The sequence below is a fragment of the Hoplias malabaricus genome, chromosome 7, assembly GCF_029633855.1.
Source record: "Hoplias malabaricus isolate fHopMal1 chromosome 7, fHopMal1.hap1, whole genome shotgun sequence".
Classification (NCBI taxonomy): Eukaryota; Metazoa; Chordata; class Actinopteri; order Characiformes; family Erythrinidae; genus Hoplias; species Hoplias malabaricus.
Window position 1 is genome coordinate 12953768 of NC_089806.1, and position 22964 is coordinate 12976731.

At 41.7% G+C, this 22964-nt stretch overlaps 1 long non-coding RNA gene across 1 annotated transcript in view; it reads right to left on the minus strand.

Moving 5' to 3' along the window:
• Window positions 1-20680: 20680 nt before the first annotated feature.
• LOC136701491 (uncharacterized) overlaps window positions 20681-22964 on the minus strand; it is a 57740-nt gene continuing 55456 nt past the window's right edge. The window contains exon 3 of the long non-coding RNA XR_010803806.1: window positions 20681-20822. This is a non-coding gene — a long non-coding RNA (uncharacterized lncRNA). The remainder of the gene's footprint in view (window positions 20823-22964) is intronic.

Here is a 22964-nt window from a genome sequence, read left to right on the forward strand (position 1 = left end):
AAGTATTGCATGGGAATTGTTTAGTTTATCAGCACTATTGTTAGAGGTATAATTCACCTCAATAAACCATTACACAGTATTGCATGGTGCCTTGTGGAGCCACAGCAGGATATCAGACTCAGAGTCATAGAAAAGCACACAATAGGAAGGTGCCATTTTACCTTAGTCATTATCTGGGACTTAGTGCATTAATAGGGGCATTACCCGTGATGCTGAAATAGTTCTCTGTGGGAGTCACTACTTAAAACAATTCCAGAATGCTGACTGGTGTGTGTCTTTCACTCCTGATTGGTCTGTCCTGATGTCTGTTCCCTTCAAACTCCGCCTTCAAGTCCGTGTCCTGCCTCCTCACGGCATGCCCCTCTTATCTGAGGTTCCCAGGCAGCTCTTTGTGTGTGTGTGAAGGTGATTCTTGTGTGTCCATGAGAACACGAACAGGTATGTGCTGGTTCACAAGCCAGTGCGTGCAAACACTTTTGTCCAGTGAGGCAGGCAGCCAGTGTGTCTGCTTATTGTGAATTAGTGATGTTAAACAAAGCTGGTGCTCACTTTGTTTGTGTGATCTCCATAGAAAACCATGAAAACAAAAAGGGAGCAGCTACACATGAGCTTAAGGTTAGCCTGATTAATGCAAAGTGTTGGCCATAAATGTGGGAAGCAGAGGGACTGCTTTCTTTTGAGTGACAGACATCCACCCAATACCATTTGGGATGAGATAGAGACGCTTTCCTGATATTAAGATTTAACGTCCTATACTAGTGCCTGACCTCTCTACAACAAAACAGAGTTCTCATGGCTGAATGCAATCAAACCCCAACAGCAATGTTCCATTATGCTGTGTATAGTAAGAAGAGTAGAAGGTATTATTGCAGCAAAAAAGGATAAACAAAATATGAATACCGTTCATTTAAAATATAGTCTCTAGATACTCTGTCTTGACTAAAGTAAGTGAGTGTAATGCAGTTTACATTAGTATACAAGACTGGACCAGGGTATGTTTACTCTGTTTACAGTCCCCTTCTTTCTGATATTATAGTTCCAACTCCAACAAAGCTCTGGCCTGAAAGTTCTCAGAGGAACACTGAGCGAATTTCACCAAACCCTGACCCAAAATATTTGGATTACACAAAAACATTACACTTGGCTGTTTACAGTTGGAGTGCGTGCTTGGGTGATGAACAACAGTTGGGGGGGATACAGTTGTGTTTTATTGCAAAATCAAACCTGCCTGTCCTGACCACTACCGTTATGAGCCGTTTGACATGCGCCTGGAGCATCGTAAACGTTTAAATATTGAACGTTGGTAAAAGAGGCTCAGCATAGTAGCTCCTAGCCTTGATTTAGAACACTTGCTGGAGTTAGATGTGGGATGCAGCTTGTCGGTGAGCAATATCCTGTTTACCGTGACCTTCCTGGCTCAGGCTCATCTTTGACATCACTTTATTGTTTATGGCTGGTTTCAAGGTGAACACTTTATGGGGCCGGTGTCTGATGTTCTTCCTGATTTTAGACCTGACACTATGGATGATATATAATGATGCAGAGGTTGAGAACCATTCAACTGTACACATCTCGTATCGTCACCAGGTTGTTGTAAATTATTAGCAGTTTGGATAACACCGCTGCTTTTGTTCAGGACATAATATAACAACTGTTTAGAAGAGAAACCAGAACCATGCAAGACAAACACAACTGTCCGCACCAGATAAACCATTGAGAGCCATTGAGAGACACTCACACAAGAAACTCATACTCCACTCGAGCTTCAGATCTGAAAAAAATCCACAGGTTTCAGTCCATCCTTCCACTATGAGAAGAAGTCTCATTACTGTGGGTCTGAAAGGATGTGGCGATGTCAGTGTGTTGTTATTCTGAAAAGGAAATTAACATTTTCAAATGAATTAACAGCGGACAAGTCGTTCTAGAGCCCAGATCTCAACATCACTGACTGAGTTTGGGATTACATGGACCGTGAGAATCAGAACATTCACTTGACTCCTTCCCTCAGAACTTGGGAGGAGAGTGTAAATCTAATGTATGTTTTGTTTTTATTTTCCTGACTGGGAATTTCATATATGAGAAATTATATATCTGCTCTGGGCCAGAAAAGAAAGGGTTAAAAACAGAAATGAGAACACATGTTTCCAAACTCACTCCAGTCATAAAAATGCCAGCAGCTTGTAGCTCCAGCTTTGAATCATTATTTGGTTAAGGTTTGTTCAGTGTCACTCTTAGTTTTGGAAATGTGTGTTTGAATCCCTGAAAATGCAGCATAAGACATGGAATTTCATGGCAACATTGCTGAGCACATGTGCACTATCAGAGAAACACAAAGCTGATCTGCAGTAAGAGATATGGAGGAATTACTAACACCTGTGAGTCCTGCTGTTTCTCCGGATCCTGCCGAAGAAGGGCAGATCTGTTCGAGCAGCTCTTGCTGGGAGCAGATACAGCTTCAAAGCTTGAAATTAGCTTAGTGATAAGGCTCCCATTCACAAAGATACCGTAACTTGGTGCTGATTTTAAGTGGTGCTTTATATTTGAGTAGATGTTTCTGCTTATGGTCCACACTATATGTATACAGTACTGTGCAAATTCTTAGGCACCTAAGATTATAATTATTTAAAATAATTTCTAAATAATCTTCTCAATAAGTGTGATGCTTTTATACAATTAAATATAATTCATTCATTCATTATCTGTAAGCGCTTATCCATTTCAGGGTCACGGTGGGTCCAGAGCCTACCTCTCATCATTGGGCACAAGGCCGTTAATACACCCTGGAGGGGGCGCCAGTCCTTCACAGGGCGACACACACACTCACAGTCGCCAATCCACCTACCAACGTGTGTTTTTGGACTGTGGGAGGAAACCGGAGCACGCGGAGGAAACCCACGCAGACACAGGGAGAACACACCAAACTCCTCACAGACAGTCACCTGGAGGAAACCCACGCAGACACAGGGAGAACACACCACACTCCTCACAGACAGTCACCCGAATGAAACCCACGCAGACACAGGGAGAACACACCACACTCCTCACAGACAGTCACCCGGAGGAAACCCATGCAGACACAGGGAGAACACACCACACTCCTCACAGACAGTCACCCGGAGGAAACCCACACAGACACAGGGAGAACACACCAAACTCCTCACAGACAGTCACCCGGGAGCGGGACTCGAACCCACAACCTCAGGTCCCTGGAGCTGTGTGACTGTGACACTACCTGCTGCGCCACCATGCCACCCATTATAAATTATTTAAAAACATAATAAAAAAGAATAAATTTGCTGCCTGTGCACACCAAAAATATTGGGACGGGCAAAACGAGAGTGAAAGATTTACAGAAAATTAATGTCACAGTGTTTAGATAAATGTAATCATAAATGTAATAATGGTTTCATGGTTTGTACAATGTCCAAAAATAAGCTTAAGACAGTGGGCTCCTCCTTTTATGCAGGAAGCACATCTGCAGATTCAACCAACCGCGGACTGAACCAAAAATAAATGAATGAATGACTGAATGAAAGAAAGAAACAAACAAAAAAGAAAATGATGGACAAGCATAATTAAATACCACCATTTTACACATCCTCTGTCTCTATACAGCACTTATTTGAACATTGGAGACCATGTGTCTTGTTCATTCGTTCATTCATTTCACTTTTGCGTACACATTGTGTACTGTGTATGTCTACAATGGTTGCTGAATAAATTTAGGGCATTCTTATAAAACCCCACTATAACATCTGTTTACAGCTTTTCTATAGTATCAGGTATTGTAAACAATCTGGAAATACAATTAATAAATGAATAAAACAAACAAACAACAATAAATAAAATAAAAAAATTGATTTTTTTTTTAACTGAGAATGTGTTTAGATTATAAACAAATACACCTTTTATATAAGAGACTGGAGCACCCACACATTCTGGTGTCTGGAAAGGGGTGCTTGAAACAATCTACTGTGGTTAAGGAGGGAACATATATATGGAAGAAAAACAATACCATGCTGGGTTCCACATCACATCCACTAAGTTTGGTTTAAATTAGTGGCAAATCTTTGCATTCTGTTCTAATTTACATTTTGCACAATATCCCAGCTGTTTTGGAAATGGAGTTTGTTATAATTCAAGGTTCTATATGGAACCACTGTCTTTAATCAAGAACCTTTGAAAGGCCACCTTATTTAAGAGTGGATGAAACTTTGGTGATCAGACCTTCTGTAAAGCTAACCAACTTAAAACTATCCAATCAATTATTTTATTTAAATAAAAAAAACATTTACGCTGCATTTTCTTTTATTCAAGTGCAGTGCTAATACAGTCGTATTGTGCTTTTCTTTTCCCTGCTGTTAAGTTCCACTGGTGTGTGTCTTGGTTAACCTGCTCTGTGAGACAGCAGATTGAGTTTCAGTCAGTCTTCAGCACACCCAGGTGTCCAGAGAGTCCAGGAGAAGCCCTCCTGCCTCGCTTCCTTGACACTCTGAGTCAGCTTCCTCCTCAGCCTCACATTCCCAACTAGCCACTCTCCCCGCCTCCCAGTGATGTTTATTAAGGAACTTCAGACTTCTACGCACTCTCCTCCGTCACTCACTGTTCTCAGGCCAGCTGCTGCCTGTTTATTTGGAGTCTCAGCACAAGGCTGATTTTCTGCTATTAAAAATATACAGACCCTCAGCACATCCTCCGCGTTTCCACCATTAACATACAACAGCGACTCGCCACTGATTCACCGGGTGGCATCTGTAGAGAGTCAGAGTGCCGTATACAGCTCTGAAGTAGTGGTATAGTGTGCATGGCCTGGTAATGTTAGGCTCATGTATCCACAAGTATAGCACATTAAAATGGCTGAATTTAACATAAACTACACAGCTTGGAGCCTAAGTTATAGCATAGCGAGACTGTGGCTTAATTCCCAGTTAGTGTTGAACACCTATAAAACATCTTAGGCAAGATTGTTGTCAGTCAGAAGCTTAGAGACTAGAATCAGCTTATTACAATCGTCCACATATCTCACAAACACGCACAATGCCAGCACACACATGGTGCATTTGGCTGGACATGTAAACATCCACAGGCTGAACATGCTGTGTAATGAGTTTTGGAAGTGAATTGACCATTTGCTGCCTGGACCACTGCAGACCCTCAGGCAGTCTGCACTCTGGCACTAGTCCAGTATCCATGATTCAGACATTTCAGTATACATGTATTCATTTTTATAGCCATTTCTCTCACCGTTCTCTTACACTTCAGTGATGGAGTTGTTACATTAGTTGCAAAGCATGCTTTATGACAGTGCTCTTATGTTACTGGGATTGCAGCAAGAACAGCTGCTCATTCAACTTCTCATTTCTTTTAAAATAAATGGTATTAAATGTCCTTATTTTGCAGCAGTAACAGCCTCTTCTGAAAATGTGTTATATGTTGGAAAAGCTGTGCGAGGATCTGAGACCCTGAAGAACACACATCTAACCACGTCAAAAGTTATTGAATCGTGATCGATCGCTCCAGAGAATACAGTTCCATGCATTTCAAACTCTCTAGCCCACGCTTGGCACTGAATACGGTGAATTTAGCCTCATGTGCATCTGCCCTAGAGCATTCCATTTGAGTTCATGTTTTTCTATGAAGATAATACAAGCTGTCTGCACAACTGTACATCTCTGGCCGCAATGACTGCATCTCAAAAATTAAAAAATTATACAAAATGTCCGCCCACTTCCCTCACCCCCACACGGGGTTCTCAGTTCCATTCACGTCATGGGTCTGAAGGAGTTTGGTGTTTTCTCTTTGTGTCTTCATGGTTTTCCACTTGTGATCAAGAACAAATAACACTTGTTTATAACTGGATTGGCTTGTCCACATATGTCTGTGAGTGACTGGGTGAGTGTGTGAATTTTTCCACAGGTGTGAGTATGCGACGGGGTGTGTGTATGTCGCCTTGCGATGGACTGGTGCCCTGTCCAGGGTGTGTTCCTGCCTAGTGATTCCAGGTGGGTTCTGGACCCACCGTGACAGTGATCAAGATGAAGCAGATACAGAAGGTACATTTAAATATCAGCTGGATATTTATATAAATCATTACTGTACCACACTTCATTACTGATTTCCAGGAATAAGACAAGGTGGGGAGAGACAACTCTGTGTCAGTCTTCCCCTCATCATTAATGTTGACTGGATCAGTCATGCTGTCAAAAGATTAATATTGAAAACCATAATTCCATTTGGCTGGAGAGGGTAAACAGCATTAGAAAGTGTCAGATGCCCTTCACATCACATGCATCAGACTCCAGTCTGCCTCATTAAACCCACCTGACTCAATGTTTCAGCTCATTAGCAGAGCCTTCTTGAGCTGAACTAAGAGAGTAAGAGAAGAGTGGGCTTCTTCTCCACTCAACAGCGATCTATACAACACTCACAATGGGGTCTTTGCCCTCTATTTATCCACGTGCCTCAAGTCACGTTGACCACAGCCCCAGAAAATACACGTGACAATTTCCTGTTCACCATCAAGGAAAATATAACAGGCTGTAAAAGGCCTTGTCCAGCTCCACTGCACAATAACTATTTATTTGAGGCTCTGTGCTCTTTTTGGAGTTTCTTTACCTTGATGTGCCTACAGCCACCATCATAATTCCTGCCGAAGAACCTACTTTTCTTTGGTTCCATTTAAGAAGGAACTTTCCTGCCTCAGGAACTGATTTACGTTAGCGGAAACACGTGGAACGGTTCCAAATTAGGTTCACGAAAGGGAACCAAACTGGTTCCTTGTTGGTGGAAAAGGACCATGAGTGGGCCCAGTACATATGGACTACAGTCTATAAATGTAGAACTACAGAGTGCACATACAAGGTACTTTGAATTCTTTTGGCAGTGAGATACACATCCATCACTGTCAATCAAATCAATGACATAAGGTCAAATTGGGAAATCTCAAGTGGGGGAACAGAGATCTTTCCATCACATTATCAGCCCCCAGGCCCTCCACACTGTGTGTATTATTCGATCAGGTTCAGTCCCCGGCCCCCCAGCAGAAAGCCTCTTGTTGCTGCATGACTTCATCACTCCTCCTCCTCGTTACGAGTGCAGCAGGACCGAGGCGGATACTGGACAGATGGCCACATGATTTCATTATTTCCTCGCTCTTGTTCTCATTGGCACTAATATGAAGGGTGTTGACCAACTTCTCTGTTCTGCGCTGGACGGGCCCAGCCTGGCGTCCGCTGGGCAGCGCTGCTCACGCTCGAGCTCTCCCTCATTTCGCTTCTATTAAGCAGGTCCAGACATTCTCAGCTGGGCTGAAACCCACTCTTATGCCCATAATGTACTTTTGTGTGCTGCTGGGATGGAGGCTTGTTCTGTTCTCGGCCGCGGTCTAATCTCCCTCAGAAGCCATGGCTATTGTAACAGATGACTGATGTAGTGTATCATGCGTTAGTATTGATTTTGGCTCATTGGTGTCTCGCCCAAAATCTGGCATGGGCTTTGTAATTTAAGAAAGTGTATTAAGATCTTCATGACCACAGCTCACTAAGAACACACTACATGGACAAAAGTTTGTGGAATTGGACTCATCCAAATCAAGGGTATTGTTAAAGTATTTGTACAGAGTTTGACCCCTCTGCAGTAATTTCTACTGTTCTGGGAATGCTTTACCCTAGATGTTACACTAGAACATTTCTGTGCATGCATACAGCCACAGGAATGTTAGAAAGAACAGATACTGATGATACCAAACATCACTCCATCCAACACTGTAGAGAACACAGTTTCAGGCAAAGCTTGATGTGCCAAAATCAGAGCCTCCATTTTGTTTTCTGCAAATTTTTTATTATAAGCATTAGATACACAGCGGAATATCTGAGTTTACAATGGGAAGAAGTTAAAAAGGGGACTTACTATTAAATCAATCACTTTTTGAATATATAAGGAGATTAATTTGAGGATCTGAGTAGGGCTTCAGGCTAACGCTGTCCTGTTGTTCCAGGGCTGATAAAAATAGCACATGGTCAAGACAAAGGCTTTTTTGGGACAATGTTGCGTGCTGTTCAACTGGGTTTCATGTAAAGACGACTTGCTTAATCCCACAGCCTCCTTGATTTCTGTGAAAGTAGTAAGTGGGGAAATGGTGCCACTCACGTGATGACTTTGGCCAATGTGTTCATTAAAAAAGAGACAAATTGTGAGATTAAAGTCATAATATTTTGAGAATATAAAGTCACTGGAGATCATGATGGTAACTCACATGTATGTGTACATTGCCTTTAAAGGTAGAGTCTGTGTGAAACACTTGGAAAAGTGTTGTAAATGTTAAGAATAGAAAAGCCAATATTATAGAGGAAATCCTCAGTTGTCCTGTTATTAAAAAAACAGAACACCCCACTGCAGCCCTAAAGAACATGGTTTCTCATCCACAGGGAATAACATGCTTTTGTTTTTACTGTAGGAATCTGGAGTCTGGAAGCTCACCGATTGTATTCTCAAAATCTTTAATCTTGAAATAATTACTACTTTTATCTCAAATAATACGACCTTATTTTTGAAACCTTGTCACTGAAGGCGCAGTGTAAATGTACCTTGAAATGTACAATGGTGATTTTAAACTACAGTTGTGTTCCCCAAAGGTACATTACTTTTTATTTTCCAGATCAAGAGGTGAACATTTGTAAGCTTAATTTGTCAAAAAAAGCAAGGTAGTGGAGATGAAATGGAGCTCATGACATCAACACATTAAAAGTCTACCAGTACTGTAAAAAATACCTGTGAATTTTACGGTGGAAAACTGTAAAACCATGTCAGTAAATGACTGTAAATTCTAAAAAGTTTCTGTAACAGTGAAATACCGTAAATCTTTTTATCAGCCATCTCTTATTACATCTCTTTACTGTAAAAAATACATTATTTCACTGTTAAACCATTAGGGGCAGTACAAGTGTCCAAGTACTGGGAGGAGCTGAGACTCATTAGGGAGCTCCCATCATGCCTATCTTTGAGACTTTTTGATTTTGGGTTTCATTGGGGTGATTATTTTGTGTATTTGTGTGTGTGTGTGTGTGGGTTTGTGTGTTTCTGTGCATGTTATGACCAGATGTATGTTGGTCAGGAAAGACCATCAGTCTGTGTTCCGAGTGCTGGAGTGTGGCACCCAGATACGGCACATTTCTTTGGTCCTTTCAGCAGTATCTCCTTTTAATGGCTGAATACAGGATGCAGTTTGGCTATATCTCAGTCTCCATTCTCTCATTTGTCACACAGTTTACTTGTTAATTTTATGGCAAAACAATGTTTCTAATTATTTTTTAGTGCTATTTTTATGTAAATACTAAGGCTTTTTACAGTGTATATCTGGGTTTTTTTTTACAGAAAAGTACTGTAAATAAAACAGTCTTAAATGTAAAATTTATTTGCCAAAAATGTGACTGTATATTTTACGGTGAAATTCTGGCAACCAAAGCTGCCAGTATTTTACTGTAGATTTTATGGATTTTGTTTTACAGTGTACAATTTACAGTGTACTGAATATGTTCCCTTGAGGTACCACCACAGTGACAGGTTTTCTGTGAATGCATTGATACTAGTCAAACATATACAAAATGCTAATAGTCAAGATAATCCAAACAACTGATGATATGGGAGTATAAAACCACAAACAAATTCTACAGTAATGTTACAAATAAATAAATAAAAAATGTGGTATGAGGGATTTTCAGTTCTGGGACAGTTCTGAAAAAGGTTGAAGCCCTGTGCTGAGGCACTGCAGATTTGTCGCACTTCCTCGTCTGACCCTCTCCAATCACAGCGCTATAACCGCATTTATCTGAGAGCAAAACAGAGCCAAACAAACACAATGAGTGGCAAGTAATAAGGGCAGTGATAAAATATGGAAAAAACTGCTCCTCATCCCTGGGCTGAACTGAGCTCTTATTTAAAGACATGGGGAGAACACTGTGGTTTTTGATTCTTGTGGTAATTTGACCAAAGCATGTCACAGATGTTTCATTAAGACCCCAGAAGAGTGGTCACATTTGGAAAAGGGGCAGAATGTGTCCCCTTTCCAGTAGATCTCACTCTGTGTGGACGTGGCTGTTCAGACTAAGTGAATGAAAACGGTGGATGTACACTGATGCTGTTTGCAGTGCTGCATGTGTCTGCATTTTGGATCATGTTTGTTGCACTGAGCTGCTTGTGTTCTCACACCTGTTTTGAATGTGTTGTCATGGGACTCCAAACAATGAAGTGACCCGTTGTGTCTGCTTAGAGTTTCCGAGCCCAGTCACACACCTTTTTTCTGGTCATTGGCTCTACAGCAAAGGTACGTATCCATGGCTACGTGGACACACAGAGTCATGTGACCAGTGGTCAGTTTCTTTGGTTATCAACTCTATTTCTCACTCTCTCTCTCTCTCTCTGTCCCACCATTCCCAGTCTTACCTTTGAGCCTGGGAGCGGAATTCTGGGAACATTTTTCCATGTGAAAAGCCGAGCTCCAGTGGAGGGGTGTGACGCCACTGCATTGTTTCGGCTGGCGAAAAGAGGAACCGCGCGCGATGAGGCCAATTCCTGTCCGCTCCAAAAAAACAGGCACTTTCTCACACTGGCTTCCTTCCTCGCTGGACAGCTCAAAACAATCCCAGTGCTGCAGGACCCGAGGAGTGCGAACGAGGAATCGGCCGTGCGGAGGGCAAAAGGGAAGCAGGTCTTTTTCTATCAGTTTATGCAGACTGTTTATGAGCCATTGAAAACAAACAAAAAGGCAACACTAACCCCCTTCACCTCCCCACATCCCCCACACACACTCAGACTCCCCCATGGCCACCCAAAGTACACTCTCTCCACCAGGGCTCAACTGGTATTAGATCACTGAGAAACCATCCAGCCAGCTGCAGAACATAAACATGTGGAGCACTGAAAAACCTGGCATCACTTTAAGAACAGGCCAAGTGGGAGATACTCACTCTCTCTGATTTATTAAGGCTGTAGATAGCCGTAAACTTATCCCGAATCTAACAACTAGCCCAACATCTAGCCCTAAGGCTGGTCTTAGTCCTAACCTAGCCTAGAGCAATTATTACTCACTCTTACATTAATCGTAACCTAACAGTAATCTTAACACTCACTGCAGCTTTAACCCACAACCTAGACCTAGACTCAATTCTAAAACAGGTCCTAATCCTAATCTTAACCTGAAAGTTACATTTATAAGATCTTAATCCTAAATCTAAAGCTAAACTCAACTGTAATCTGGGTCTTAATCACAATCCTAATCCTAAACCTAAGAATAAACTCAACTGTAATCTGGGTCTTAATCATAATCCTAATCCTAAACCTAAGGATAAACTCTACTGTAATCTGGGTCTTGATCACAATCCTAATCCTAAACCCAAGGCTAAACTCAACTGTAATCTGGGTCTTAATCACAATCCTAATCCTAAACCCAGGGCTAATCTCAACTGTAATCTGGGTCTTAATCACAATCCTAATCCTAAACCTAAGAATAAACTCAACTGTAATCTGGGTCTTAATCATAATCCTAATCCTAAACCTAAGGATAAACTCTACTGTAATCTGGGTCTTGATCACAATCCTAATCCTAAACCCAAGGCTAAACTCAACTGTAATCTGATTCTTAGTCACAATCCTAATCCCAAACCTAAGGCTAAACTCAACTGTAATCTGGGTCTTAATCATAATCCTAATCCTAAACCTAAGGATAAACTCAACTGTAATCTGGGTCTTAATCACAATCCTAAACCTAAACCCAAGGCTAAAATCTACTGTAATCTGGGTCTTAATCACAATCCTAATCCTAAACCTAAGAATAAACTCAACTGTAATCTGGGTCTTAATCATAATCCTAATCCTAAACCTAAGGATAAACTCAACTGTAATCTGGGTCTTAATCACAATCCTAATCATAAACCCAAGGCTAAAATCTACTGTAATCTGGGTCTTAATCACAATCCTAATCCTAAATCTAAATCTAAACTCAACTGTAATCTGGGTCTTAATCGCAATCCTAATCCTAAACCCAGGGCTAATCTCAACTGTAATCTGGGTCTTAATCAAAATCCTAAACCCAAGGCTAATCTCAACTGTAATCTGGGTCTTAATCACAATCCTAATCCTAAACCCAAGGCTAAACTCAACTGTAATCTGGGTCTTAATCACAATCCTAATCCTAAACCCAAGGCTAAACTCTACTGTATTTTGGGTCTTAATCACAATCCTAATCCTAAACCTAAATCTAAACTCAACTGTAATCTGGTTCTTAATCACAATCCTAATCCTAAACCCAAGGCTAAACTCAACTGTAATCTGGGTCTTAATCACAATCCTAATCCTAAACCTAAGGCTAAACTCAACTGTAATTTGGGTCTTAATCACAATCCTAATCCTAAACCCAAGGCTAAACTCAACTGTAATCTGGGTCTTAATCCCAATCCTAATCCTAAGCCTAAATCTAAACTCAACTGTAATCTGGGTCTTAATCACAATCCTAATCCTAAACCTAAAGCTAAACTCAACTGTAATCTGGGTCTTAATCACAATCCTAATTCTAAACCTAAAGCTAAACTCAACTGTAATCTGGGTCTTAATCACAATCCTAATCCTAAACCCAGGGCTAATCTCAACTGTAATCTGGGTCTTAATCACAATCCTAAACCCAAGGCTAAACTCAACTGTAATCTGGGTCTTAATCACAATCCTAATCCTAAACCTAAAGCTAAACTCAACTGTAATCTGGGTCTTAATCACAATCCTAATCCTAAACCCAGGGCTAATCTCAACTGTAATCTGGGTCTTAATCACAATCCTAAACCCAAGGCTAAAATCTACTGTAATCTGGGTCTTAATCACAATCCTAATCCTAAACCCAAGGCTAAAATCTATTGTAATCTGGGTCTTAATCACAATCCTAATCCTAAACCCAAGGCTAAACTCAACTGTAATCTGGGTCTTAATCACAATCCTAATCCTAAACCCAAGGCTAAACTCAACTGTAATCTGGGTCTTAATCACAATCCTAATCCTAAACCCAAGGCTAATCTCAACTGTAATCTGGTTCTTAATCACAATCCTAATCCTAAACCCAAGGCTAAACTCAACTGTAATTTGGGTCTTAATCACAATCCTAATCCTAAACCCAAGGCTAAACTCAACTGTAATCTGGGTCTTAATCCCAATCCTAATCCTAAACCTAAAGCTAAACTCAACTGTAATCTGGGTCTTAATCACAATCCTAATCCTAAACCCAGGGCTAATCTCAACTGTAATCTGGGTCTTAATCACAATCCTAATCCTAAACCTAAGGCTAAACTCAACTGTAATCTGGGTCTTAATCACAATCCTAATCCTAAACCCAAGGCTAAACTCAACTGTAATCTGGGTCTTAATCACAATCCTAATACTAACCCCAAGGCTAAACCGGAATCCTGGTTTTAATCCTAATTCAACCCTTAAAGCTGATCTTAACTGTAATCTACACTTATCTAAAGAATTTAGAGAGTTTAGAGAGGGGGCTTTTATCTGATTGGTCACTGGTTGGATCCCCTGGACCTGCAGGAGAAATGGAGGCAGGGGTGAATAGCATGTGTCCTCCCCCATCATTTACAGCAGTGGTGACCTTGAAAAGGCATCTGACCTCCAACAGCTCCCTGGACTCTGGAAAAACTACCTGCCACTCTGAGTGTGTGTGTGTGTGTGTGTGTGCTCACTGCCCTAGCTCACTGCACTAGTGTGTTTGCTCGCTGTGCCTCTGCCTTTAATTCGCACAAAAAAGTTCTTAAAGCTGAAGTTAATTTGTTGATCCATTAATCTATCTTCTTTGCATATTATTGTGTGCTTTAGTCCATTTATGAAACCTGTTCTACAAAAGTATGGAATGCCTTTGTGTGATGGACAGGAGCGAGAAGATGGAGAGGAAAATACATTTCTTGCATTATCTAATTTCCCCTAATTTGTCCCTCTTGGTTCTGCCTTGACGTAGCTAAAGGCAGAGTATTATTTTCTCTTTATTTCATTAGGCCGACTCTGTTGCCAAGCTAAAATATAAACTGGATCTTAGCAGCGGGTCAATATCATACCCTCCGGTCCGCTCAGAAAGAAGTGCTAGGCTCGATCACCCGCAGGGGAAGAGTATCCTGTGCTCTGAACTCTGAGGCAGGTTAAGAATGAAGGGCTCGGTGGATGGATGTCATCACTCGTGAAAGGGACCCCCTCCATCTCAGTTTAAACCAGGAGTACGTCTGGACCCTCGTCAGGGTTTGGACGTCTTCACTTGCCAGCCGGCTGTCAGGTCAGGAGTTTAATGAGTTCCAAATGTGTGCATTGGGCCAAGAAGGGGCTGCATACGTGCCTCCCCCTGCGGTGACTCAGAGAGAAGCTCCCCACCCCCAACATCCTCCACTCTCATCATCCCATTGTCTTTATCTCACGACGTGTACGGCATGTATGAACACTGAGATGTGTTACGTTTCCCACCAACATCTCCTCCACTGCCGCACAGTCATAAGCTACCTGCAAACTGGTGTTTCCCACAGCACGTGGGGGATTTTTCAATTGAAACGGGTGGGTGAATGAAACTGGAGGGGCAGCCTTCCTTGATGTCTAGCTCTGAGTGTAGTTGTAGTAGGACTACATAGTAGTTACATGGTGATCACATGCTAATCACACAGTGGTTACATGGTAGTTACATAGTAGTTATGAAATACAGTCTTAAATGTCTGTAAATGGCAACGCTTATAACTAATATTTCTTCACCCTTCAGTTTGATATGCATGGCAAAAAAAAACTTGGCCTTCTTTCTTTTGCTTTTGCTTCAGTAGAATGGTCTAAAATGATTGAGGTGGGAGTGTATTGTCCTGTGTGTTTGCTGTGTGCGTACGCATGTTGTATATGGAAACAGAAAGCGGGAGAACAAAAACAGAAACGACAAGCTAGTGCGGAGTTTCCTGGCCTGTGTGCGTGCCCTGTCCTTCGTCTCTCTCTGCCTGAGGATGCTGCTCCGTCAGTGCACTCTCTCTCTCACACACACACACACACACACAGGGAAGGCGAGAGTGGGGGGCGGGGGGGTTTGCTGGGAAAGCTGGGCTGACATGGCTGAAACAGGCCGTACGAGCTGGAGGAAGCACCTGTTCTTCCGTGCCGCCGCTGCTGCATTTATCTGACCCCAGTCACATCAGGTGGCTTCCTGGTTTGCGTCAGTTGCTGCTCCCTGAGGCCTGCCTGTCATTGGGCCCTGCTTGGCTCCACCCACTTCCTGCTGCCGCCATGCTCATTGATCTTGAGAAGCTTGTTGCTTCCTGATTTGCAGCAGTGGACAGGAGATTTGCTTCTGGGGAACCATCCGATGAGGCTTCCACAATTCATCCAATCTCTCTGTCTCAGTTATGTGAAAGAATGTCTGCCCTCCCTCTTGTATCAGGAGGTGATAGGGCAGTTCTTTCAGGATTAGAGCTTCAATGTAGACGTTTTGTGAGTGCAAGAGATAGGAGCAATGGTCAATAAATTATGCAAAGTACAAATGGGATACATCTAATTAACCAAAGCAAGTAAACTGTGACTGTGCCTGGTACCCCTTCAGCGAGAAGTATTCAGTGGGTATCTTTAACAGATGCCCAAACCACCTCAACTGGCTCCTGTCAGCATCTACTCTGAGGTCCTCATGGATCATTGAGGTCCTCACCTCACCTCAACTCATTTCGTACACATGTATCCACCATGTCATTCTTTCAATCATCCTTCCACCCAAAGTTCATGACCATAGGTGATGGTGGGATTGAGGATGTATCGACTGGTAAATTGAGAGCTTTGACTCACCTCACTCTTCACCACGACGGTCCATCACAGTGACCACATCACTGCATACACTGCCATTAAACTACAGTCAGTCTCAAGACCCAAAGATAGTTGGAACTCTTTTACTTAGGTGTAGTTCTTACCCTCTACCTTGAGGGAGCATGCCATCTTTTTCCAGGAGAGGCAGTAACATCTGTCTGTCAAGTGTAAAATTAATCAATCACAATTAAACAGAAAGAGGGTCTAAACTGTCATTGCGGTAGTCCCCTTGAGATTACGTCTTCAGGACATTTAGAAAGAAAACATAATATTTAAAATCAGATCTGTTGGCTGTCTCAGAGGTACTGAGCTGCTTGCAGTCTGATAGACACTCTTCTATTTCTCCTACACAGTCAGGAGACGCTGGAATCCAGGCTCCGTGTCAGTTTTACATTCCAGTCCTTTGCAGTAGACAGTGACATGGTTGTCAGAAACAAAATCAAACTCGATTCTGAAGTGAAAACAGCACAAGACGCTCTAACAAACAAAATCTTATTCCAGTGAAGTGTGAGTCACTGTGATGCTCAGTCACATCAGGTCTTTAAAGCTACTTAAGAATACACCTTGTATAACAGCTAACTTATTAGCTGTTATACTGACTTTTTGTTGTGAAAAGCGCTATATAAATAAAATTTGATTGATTGATTGATTATTATATATTTTTCCCACTAATGGAGACATGTCTTGAAGGCAGACTCGGTGTAGAATACTCACTAGGTGAGTATCCTAAGGTTGAATACCTGGCAACGCAGTTGAAGAGTAGTAATCACGCTCTATTACTTGTCATATACCATCCACCTAGACTACACACATACTGTCATCAAGATTTGCAGAGATGATTTGTAGAATTTGACATGGTATTATGCTTTAATGAATGATTTTAATATTAACATGGGGTTGCCCTCCATTCCAACCGCTTTTATCACTTTGACATATATTTTAATATTATCTAAACCAAACATGATCTCAGTGCTGCACTGCTGTGGCCTTCACCAACCTGATACAGTCCCTGCCTCCCCTTACACAAACTGGGAAGGGGCTAGTAGGATCTTGTTGCACCAGAAGTAAGTAAAAGCATTTCCAGTAGGATTACGGCACCCTGGAGAGCAGTGGCGGATGCTGGTCTTTCAAGGAGGGGAAGCTCAATTTCGGCCTACATCATAAAATGTGTCGGTTTATTTATACGTAAATTCTACCCTCCGTTCCTTTTCAAGAAAATGATCTGTGACCCTGTCGTACCAACAAGGCGTCTTTTCCAGGGACTTGACTAGTGTCCTCTCAATGGCCAGCAGAGCTAGGCTGCTTAAACGGCCATGGCCCATGTGAAGTGTGTCCGCCTGTGAGTGCTTTGTGATGGTGGAGGGGCTCAGCAGCACCCGCTGGACAGAAACTGGGATAGAAGTCAGAAAGAGTGATAGAATGAATCAAAAAGGGATTCAGCCTCAAACAGATCATCCAATCATCATGCCGAGGCCAGCTGCCGAGGCCAGCCCACTGCCCCATAGACCCCCAGAGATGCTGAGCGTCCGATGGGCGGGACAAAGCCCAGCATTTATCCAAAGACTCGTCTCGTTTCGCTGCACTTCGCTGCTTCGCTATTGAACTCTGTGGACGCTCAGCGTACACACTGTTTAAAGCACTGTGAAGCTGTGGGAATGATTGAGAGGAAAGCCGCCTCTTTACCAGTGATAAGAAGCTGATTCTGAACAAAAGTTGAGCGCATTGTAGTGCATATTTATTCAATGACATGTACACACAACAGTATATATTTGATCACTTATTTTTTGACATTTTAGGGGAAGCTGAGCTTCCCTTGCAGTCTTAGAGCAATCGCCTCTGCTGGAGAGACACTCCAGTTACTGTGAATCTCACGCTGGCAGAGGCAAATATCAAAATTGGATGTATATTTTGCTCTGTATAGAACAATACTGAAAAACTATAACAGTGAAATGAAGTCAGCTTAAGTAGATTATTTCTCCACCATAATTAATGCATATGCAAGGCATGTGCATCGGTTTCTTCTGTTTTGGCGTATCCAAAAGTATGTGTCTGTACACCTGATGTTATCCACTTTTGTTATCTTAGCTTCTGTAAACTGAATTGTTCTTGTTTCTTAAGTCCATACCCCTCCCCCACCCCAGAGTCAATAATCAATAATTAGTCACTGCCTACAGTTACTAGTCCTTTAGGGGATCTCTCCATATGACTGGCACATGTAGATTTGGAGAGCTTCTTCCTCAAGTTTTTCAAGCAGTTTTTGCTAAAGAACTTCAATCTCCAAGTCGTTCCCTAGGTTTCTAAAGTGATTTAGGTCAGGGCTTTGACTAGGCCACTCCAGAACATCCACCTTGTCCCTGACAGCGAGACAAACAGGCACTTTAGATTTGCCTTCATGCTTTATTCTCTATAATTTCCCTGTACTTGACTCCATTCATCCTCCCCTCAATATTAATAAGATCCTCATTTCCTACTCTCTGCAATGCTTCGGTTTTGGTGGTGAGCCATGTTGGATGTTTGGATAATTGACCATTGGGCCTTCATGCCTCTAGGTTCTATTTTTGATTCATCTGACCACAGAGTCCTCCGCCGGTACACTGAAAGTCTGTCACTGTGGTGGTATATTTTGCTGTGTCTTTGGTGTCCACAAGTGTACATGTTTATTACCTTATTCTATTTTTACTGTAGACTGTAAAATTGTGTTAATTTCATATGCCCAATTTCATCTCCAGGACTTATTTTATGTTCTTCTATTTTACACAGTACCATAATGAAAGCTTACAAATAATCACCCCTCCTTCTGGAGAAAAGAATGTAATGTAGCTTCAGAGAACATAACTGGACTTTAACACCACTGTTGTACCATTAGTGACAACAATGTACCTGTACCGTACCTTTTTTTCTGACAGTGTATGTTACAGGAACTTTCAAGTCATCTGTATGAAACACTTCATAGAGGACTCACCCTCCCAAACAGGCCAGATCTGTTTAACATCTCTGCTATTGTTGTGTTGATTTCATCTACAGGCAAAAAAAAATCCCTGTAAGTCTTTCTAAGTTGTTGTTTGGTTCCTGGTGGCCTCCCTGACCAAGTGCTGTCTATTCAGTCAAATAGATATGGTGGATGCTCTGATTTTGGCAGACTGTGGGTGGTGCCATGCACTTTCCATTCCTTAATGGTAACAGTAACAGTACTTTGTACTATCTTCCAAGCTTTTGAAATGTTAGATCCCTCACTAGACACAAGCCTTTTCAAAACAAAGTTGTTTTGTGGGTGGTGGGGTGGTGGTGTCCCTGGAGCTCATGATGCTGCCTTTGGTTGGATCTGCGTTTGCAAACTGACTTAGTAAAGTAACCGTGTTAAACAGCTGTTAAGTCAATAGCTGATTCCACACAGGTGTTGGAAAATGAAGGGCTATTATGGGTTATTCCTGAGATGAATTGTGGCATGTAATAGTTTGTTATAGGGGGTGGTTATTTATCAAACTAAGATACTGTGTACATGTTTATCATTAGCTTTTCACATGTACATTGTTAGATATGTGTAGATTATCATGGGAAAAAAAGAGTGACTAAAGGCTTGATTCTGTTTCAGTTCTTCGACTGGAATGTCATGTGAAGACAATGATGAAAGAGGAGTGGCAGCCAGAAATGTGGTGAAATTTACTCAGCACGTCTCCTTGTGCTGTGGTAATGCTGCACTTGTTTGTTTACCAGCGAGGGTCTGGTGCTGATATCTTTAAAGCCTGACAGAGTTGTTTCTCTGCTTAATGCGACACAGAACATTGATGAAATGAAATGATGGTTGCAGAGCAACGCTAAATACCCCCAGACACCCCCCCCCCATCCTAGAGGAACAGCATCCAGAATTCACATACTGCTCATAACCCCCACCGGCTGCTTTTTATTAGTCTCTCTCTTTGAGTCCTAGCTGATAAACATCAGGCTCAGAGACTACAGCTCTAGATGAAGTGTGTGGAAAAGTGGACAGGAAGAGCCTACCACACCCCCATGAACTCTTACTTTTCAGCAAATAGAAAAAGCATTGTCTAAAGAAATTGCTTTTTCATCAACGAGGCCACTTCACTTAAGTCAATAGGTAGCGGCGACTTTGTAAGTGACAGTAATCAAATATAGGCTCCACCAGCCAATTCAATTAGTGCACTTCCCCTCATGCCACCGAGGGGACCCTTGTCACCAGTTAAGTCCAAAGTGCTTAGCTTTTTTTTTTTCCCTAATTACTTAAGCAGTGAATGGAGCCTATGGATTTTTTTATTGTCACTTAAACTCTAAGACCCATTGACCATATTGGGCTTGAGATGAAATACAGCTGTAGTGTGTGCTTTGTGTGGCGCTGTCTATTTGTGAATGTGCATCTGCTTGCAGAGCAATTCCAGGCTGCATTTTCCAGTTTTGTAATTTGAAACAAACAAATAGAAAAAAATCCTAGCTTCACAGACACTAAAAATACTTACAAACAGTGAGCAGTCATTAAAAATTCCAACTCAATTTATAAAATAAGCTTGTTTTAACTCAGCCATAGTTTTAAATTCTGTATCTTAGACAGTTGTCTAGGTCTTCTCTGGGCAGAAGTGTGGTACTGCGGGTAGTGTGTACACATTCATACATTTAATTAGGGAACATAATTGTACCTTATTCTATTATAATTGCGGATTTCATATAAATGCATTTATAAAATGTTCTTGCACAGTTCTTCTGGAGAAGAGAATGTACTGTACCTTTAGAGTATTAACTGGACTCTAAAAGTACTAAAAATTCCTTTAAAGTACATTCACACTGTTCGTAATCTTTAGTGACAATAACAAACCTCAGCTATGCCCTTTTTCTGAGAGTGCACACATCTCGAGGGTCCTGGGGTTTAGGGTTTGATCCCCACCTCACATCGCTCTCTGTGAGGAGTATGGTGTGTTCTCCCTGTGCCGGCGTGGGTTTCCTCTGGTTGCTCCGGTTCCCTCCTACAATCCATAAACACATGTTGGTAGGTGGATTTGCTGTGTGTTAGTGATTGAGTGAGTGAAATGAATGAAATGAATTCTGTTTTCCTCCTGGTTACAGAAGGTTGTGGTACTGGTATCTGATATAGAGGTTACATCACTCAAGAGACTTCAATGTTTCTGTTAGTTATGTGCCTATGATTAACGTAATGTAAACATGTGTTTCTTTAAACATTACAAATTGTACACTTTAAAGAAACAGAACAAAACTTGTTGGCACATATTTGAGGAAGGATTCTAAGGATTTTTTCTCCAGTGCAGCTGGAAATTATGAACACAATTGAAAAAAATAATAAATCTCTGTTCTGACTTCTGGCATCATTTTATATATAAAATCAAATGGAACAGGACGGCCTTGCCTTTAAGTGAGGGACAGCCTCACACACTGCAAGACTGCCATCCACTCACCAGGAGCAGTGTTCAAACCTGGCTTTGCTCAGATGGTAGAGCAATTGCTCCCACTTTCGAGGAGAAGTGGTTTGTATATTTCCTGGTGAACTGATGCTTGTCCCTCAAGACTGTACCTTTGGGTTCTGTAGGCTGAGGCATTCCGTCACTTAAGGAGCAGACTGCCTTGTTTCTCCAAGTTGGAGTTTACCCTCAGCACGACTTTAAAGTTTCCAAGTTTCAGGACTTCCCCTACATCCGAGGTGCTGGGTCTGCATTTGTCAAAAGAAACCAGTTGTACCGTCCATAACAATCCCTCTTCCCTTTTCATCTTTATGCATTTTGAATGCAAACATTTCAACACATTTTTTAAAAATTCAGTTTTGAATTCTGTTTATTAAAACTGAAGTTGTCACAAAGTAGCTTCACAGAATTCTGCTGGAGTATCGTGGTTACACTACCATAAAAAAATTAAGATAATAAATAAATAAATAGATGTGTTCTCCCCGTGTCTGCGTGGGTTTCCTCCGGGTGCTCCGGTTTCCTCCCACAGTCCAAAAACACATATTTGTAGGTGGATTGACGACTCAGAAAAGTGTCCGTAGGTGTGAGTGTGTGAGTGAATGTGTGAGTGTGTGTGTTATCCTGTGAAGGACTGGCGCCCCCTACAGGGTGTGTTCCCGCCTGGATCCACTGGACCCACTGCGACAATGAACTGGAGAAGCGCTTAATGAATGAATGAATAAATAAATAAAAACAATGAATAAAAAACCCTCTCGTAGGGAAACGTAGGGAAGAAACCTTGAGAAGAACTGAGTCTCCAAAGTAGAAGGTATCCACCTCTAAAAATCCTAATCATCAGTCTTTAAGACCTATTGTTTTCTGTATTAATACAAAGGGGAAGTAATATATCATCACTTTCTAAAGAAAAACACGTATCTCCAAAAATTATAATTTTACAGAAGAAGGGAAAAATCGTAGCTTTCAAAGGAAGTCAATGTAAAAAGATTTTTGGGGTCTTTCTCTTAGTCCATTCGTTATAAAATTGAAGGACAGCTGCTGTGTTCAAATGTTACAGTAATGTAGTAAACTAAAAATCCACACAAATGGAGATACGTGTTTTTCTTTGAACAGCGGCGATATCTAACACTGGAGTTGTTATTAGAGGGTTGTGGCCTTGGCTTTCATCAAACCGTGGATGTGTTCAATCAGCGAGACTCTGATTAGCACTAGGTGGAGAGATCCAATGCATCTTTTCTGTCTTTATCATGAGTCTATGAGCTCGTCCTATTGGCCACGGCTTATTTTTCTCAGTCAGTCGACGGAACAGTGGCTTTTCGGCTCATCTCATTCCACAGTTACGAACTCCTCCTCTCAGAAATGGCTTTCCCTTGTGTCTTGTTTTCTAGCAGGTGTTTTTCCTACCACCCCCTCCCCTTCAAAGCCTCATAACATTCCCTCTTTGTTATGTCTGCTGATGTTAGCTGTTTGTGTTGCCGTTTGTAGCTCTGGATCGGGAAGAAGAAAATACCAAACATAATGACACGGGGGTAAATTGCAAGGTCATTTCCTGTTTAATAGTTCTGTGTTTGATGGCTTTTGTTGTGGTAAATGACTTGTGCTTTAATGGCCCTCTTTATTTGGAGCTAAAAGGCCTGAACCATGTCGTTCTTGTTACTGCGGGCCATTCCCCCTTAAATCATCACAACTGGTTGA